This window comes from Danio aesculapii, chromosome 1 (genome assembly GCF_903798145.1).
Source record: "Danio aesculapii chromosome 1, fDanAes4.1, whole genome shotgun sequence".
NCBI classification, from domain to species: domain Eukaryota; kingdom Metazoa; phylum Chordata; class Actinopteri; order Cypriniformes; family Danionidae; genus Danio; species Danio aesculapii.
Window position 1 is genome coordinate 10,559,289 of NC_079435.1, and position 5,000 is coordinate 10,564,288.

At 38.0% G+C, this 5,000-nt stretch overlaps 1 protein-coding gene across 5 annotated transcripts in view; it reads left to right on the forward strand.

Moving 5' to 3' along the window:
• Positions 1–5,000, forward strand: part of lef1 (lymphoid enhancer-binding factor 1) — a 90,137-nt gene that overhangs the window by 14,246 nt on the left and 70,891 nt on the right. The gene's annotated exons all lie outside the window — the stretch shown is intronic.

Below are 5,000 nucleotides of genomic sequence, written 5' to 3' on the forward strand. Positions count from 1 at the left end.
TAATAATAATAATAATAATAACAACAACAAGAGGAAGAAAAAGAAGAGGATGACAATAATAATAATAATACTAATAATAATAATAACAACAAGAGGAAGAAAAAGAAGAGGATGACATAATAATAATAATAATAATAATAATAATAATAATAATAATAATAATAATAATAATAAATAAAAAGAAGTAGCAAATAAATAGAATGTTTCTTTTGTTAATCTTGTAATTTTTTTAAAGAAACATGTTGAAAAATATATATACAATTAAGTTTAACATTAAAATATTTGGCTAGTAAATAACAACATTTGATTTTTTTTTTGTGGCAAGCAAAAAAAATCAATCAGCTCAATCAGGCCATTAGAAAAAATTCTTATTGTTTAGCCCTGTATAAGTCTAAAATTTCATTCATAATGGTCTTAAAAGGGTCTTGACTTTGATTAAAACCTGCAGAAACCCTGAAAAGAGTTTTCAGTTTTGGGTGAACTATCCCTTTAACACTTGTGTATTCTCATTTGAAGTCTCTACTGACCTAAAATCTCCATGTTTTTCTCGTTTTACAGTTGTTTGTTTGAAAAGCGACAAGCTACATTATACGCTAGTTGTGTAACTGTTAGAAACTACAAAGTTATTAGTGATTCTTTACGTTGTAGAAACACCAAAACAGTCAAATAGAGTGCTTTGTCAAGACCGTCGCCATCTCAGGAGAACTTTGACAGTGATTGAAACTGATTTTGTTTGCGTGCGTGCATGCATGCTTCTCTGAACTTCATTTGTGCTGCTTCTCACCGATCAATAGAGGCTCTGTGCCACTAGGTTCGACTTTTTTCTGCAGCTCATTATTTTTATTTATTTATTTATTTGCTGCTCTGTATTTGTGTGTGTGTGAAGGAGCTTCACATGCTCCGTGGATCAGACGCCACTGAAATATTCATGCTCTCTGGTGTAGGAGTTGGTAAAGGCTTTCTCTGAGTTACAGTACAAAAGATGGCTTGCCACCAGGCTTTATTAGCGAGGCTGTTTAATAGATGTATGCAGTTTCTCTCTCTCTTTCTCTCTTCGTGCACTGTAAAAAATGCCAGGTTCCACACAGTTGATTTGTTTCGAGACAACATAAAGAAATACATTTTTGTTCAGTTTAGTCCGTTATTTATCAGGGGTAACCACAGCAGAATGAACCACCAACTATTCCTGCATATGATTTATGCAGCGGATGCCCTTCCAGCCGCAACCCAGTACTGGGAAAACAAAGAAGTTCATTCATTCATTCATTCATTCATTCAGTCATTCATTCATTTCCCTTCGTCTTAGTCCCTTATTTATAAGGGGTCACCACAGCGGAATGAACCACCAACTATTCCGGCCTGTTTTATGCAGTGGATGCCCTTCCAGCCGCAACCCAGTACTGGGAAAACATAAAGAAATTCATTCATTCATTTTCATTTGGCTTAGTCCCTTATTTATCAGGGGTCAGCAAAGCAGAATGAACCACCAACTATTCCTGCATATGATTTATGCAGATGATGCGCTTCCAGCCACAACCCAGTACTGGGAAAACAAAGAAGTTCATTCATTCATTCATTCATTCAGTCATTCATTCATTTCCCTTCGTCTTAGCCCCTTATTTATAAAGGGTCACCACAGCGGAATGAACCACCAACTATTCCGGCATGTTTTATGCAGTGGATGCCCTTCCAGCCACAACCCAGTACTGGGAAAACAAAGAAATTCATTCATTCATTCATTCATTTCCCCTCGTCTTAGTCCCTTATTTATCAGGGGTCACCACAGTGGAATGAACCACCAACTATTCTGGCATGTTTTATGCAGCGGATGCCCTTCCAGCTGCAACCCAGTAATGGGAAAACATAAAGAAATTCATTCATTCATTTTCATTTGGCTTAGTCCCTTATTTATCAGGGGTTAGCAAAGCAGAATGAACCACCAAGTATTCCTGCATATGATTTATGCAGATGATGCGCTTCCAGCCACAACCCAGTACTGGGAAAACATAAATTCATTCATTCATTTTTGTTCGGCTTACTCCCTTATTTTACAGGGGTCACAACAGCATAAAGAACCACCAACTATTCCGGCATATGTTTTATGCAGCGGATGCCCTTTCAGCCGCAACCCAGTACTGGGAAAACATAAATTTATTAATTCTTTTTTTGTCCGGCTTAGTCCCTTATTTGTCAGGGGTAACCACAGCAGAATGAACCACCAACTACTCCGGGATATGTTTTATGCAGTGGATGCCTTTCCAGCCGCAACCCAGTACTGGGAAAACAAAGAAATTCATGCATTCATTCATTTTCCTTCGGCTTAGTTCCTTATTTATCAGGGGTCACCACAGCGTAATGAACCACCAACTATTCCGGCATATGTTTTATGCAGGGGATGTCTTTCCAGCTGCAACCCAGTACAGGGAAAACATAAAGAAGTTCATTCATTCCTTTTCCTTCGGCTTAGTCCCTTATTTATAAGGGGTAACCACAGCGGAATGAACCACCAACTATTCCGGCATATGTTTTATGCAGCAGAAAAACATAAAGAAATTTGGTTATCTTAATGGTGTTTTTTTTTTTTTTTACAAATTTAAGTGGATTGAACATTAAACAATTAAGTTGTCCCAAAAACAGTGTGTGTTGCACATCAAACCGACCCCTTTGCCTCCGATGTTTCAGTCAAACGTGTGCAAGCGAACGGGAAAGGGGAAGAGCTTTGCCTATCAGCTCTTTTTGTGTGGTCTAAGCCATAAAAAAACACCCTGTTCTTTTGAATGCGAGAAAGAGCCTGTCTTTAATTTTTTTGGGGGGGGGGGACTCGTAAAACTTTGTCGCTCCTTTCATATCAGCCGCAGAATTGAAAACAAATGCTTCCTTTTTTTTCCACACGCCTTTGAACCGGCCAATTACGGAGTTGTGAAAATAAAAATCACCCTGTCAATCTCTCACTCTTTTTGCTTTAACTCCATTCGCTTTGATTTCGCTCCTTGTTTTTTCGGTCTTCTCATTTGTGTTGAAGGTGTGTATGTATATGTGTGTGTGTGTGTGTGTTTTGGAGGAGGGAGGGGGGGATCAGTGATGTCAAAGTCAAAACCGAGAGCATTAAGAAAACTGGCAAAATGCAATCCAGCTGCAATCCGACATGACGCTGGAAAAAGGGGGCTGTGGAGCAGAGAGCTGCGGCGTATTCCCAGGGCGCACAACTGCTCGCGGCCTTGGCTTTGATCTCTTCAAAGCCTTCTGCCTCCTACTAGATGAAGAGTCTTGGCTTCGTTTCGTGAGCGCTGGAGAGAGAGAGAAGGGGAGGGCGAGCGAGGGATGGTGAGGGGAATTAGAGGGGGTTGTTATGCGTAGATGAGGATGAGGAGGGGTGATGGGGAACTAGGGCTGCACTATATATCGTTTTTAGTGCTGTCGACATTTGTTGCAATTGTCAGATCGCAGTATGTGAGTCGGGATTATAGCTGACCAGGCGCTACAGTTCAAAACAAGTGATTTGTGGAGTCATCGCAAAGTTTAACTGTAATCAAGTGAAAGTTTAGTATTTACATGTGTTTGTGAGGCTTATCAAATATAAAAATATGACACTTGTAGCTTTTAAAGAGGTTGTTCACCCATAAATGAACATGTACTCACTCCCATGTGGTTTTTAAGTCTTTGAGTTTCCTTTTTTCTGTCAAACACAAAACAAGATATTTTGAAGAATGTTAGAAACCAGTAACTATTGACTTCCATAGTAGGAAAAACAAATACTATAGAAGTCAATGGTTACAGGTTTTTTGCTTTCTTCAAAATATCATATTTGGTGTTCAAAGGAAGAAAGAAACTCAAAATAGATTTGTGACAAGTGGACGATGGCAGCATTGGGGGAAATATCACAAGAGAATATGACATTTGTAGCTTTTAAAGGGGTTGTTCATCCATAAATGAACATGTACTTACTATTTACTCGCTTTCAAGTGGTTACAAAGCTTTGAGTTTCCCTTTTTCTGTCGACCAAAAAAGATTTTTTTAAGAATGTTAGAAACCGGTAACCATTGACTTCTATAGGTTGAAAAACAAATACTATGGAAGTCAATGGTTACAGGTTTCCTTTTAGCTGTCTTCAAAATATCATATTTGTGTTCAACGAAAGAAAGAAATTCCAAAAAAAGGTTTGTGACAAGTGAACGACGGCAGCATTGGGGGAAAATATGACAAGAAAATAAGACATTTGTAGCTTTTTAAAATGATAGCAATAAAACATTGTTTACTATTTACTCTCTCAAGTGGTTCCAAACCTTCATGAGTTTCCTTTTTTCTGTCGAACACAAAAGAAGATTCTTTGAAGAATGTTGAAAACCGGTGACCATTGACTTCCATAGTAGGAAAAACAAATACTATGGAAATTAATGGTTGCAGGTTTTTAGCTGTCTTCAAGATATAATATTTTGTGTTCAACGGAAGAAAGAAAGTCAAAACTGGTTTGTGACAGTTGAACTATGCCAGCATTCGGGGCAAATATGACAAGAAAGTATGACATTTGTAGCGTTTAAAGGAATGGCAATGAAAATTTGTTTGCTATTTACTCACTCTCAAGTAGTGTCAAACCTTTGAGTTTACTTTTTTCTGTCAAACACAAAAAAAGATGTTTTGAAGAATGTTTGAAACCAGTAACCATTGACTTCCATAGTAGGAAAAACAAATACTATAGAAGTCAATGGTTACAGGTTTTTTGCTTTCTTCAAAATATCATATTTTGTGTTCAACAGAATAAAGAAACTCAAAACTGGTTTGTCTGAAAAGAGAACGATGGCACACCTGCAAGGATGTTTCCTGAAAGCCTGGTAAAAGCTTGATTAGCTAGCCCAGGTGTGTCTGATTGGGGTTGGAGCTAAAATCTGCAGGACCTCCAGGACCGAGATTGAGAACCCCAGCTATACAATTTCTACTCGAATACTGTTGGACTCCCCAGAAAATCATAAATTTTGTTTGTTTTTATTTGTATTTTTGCTCTA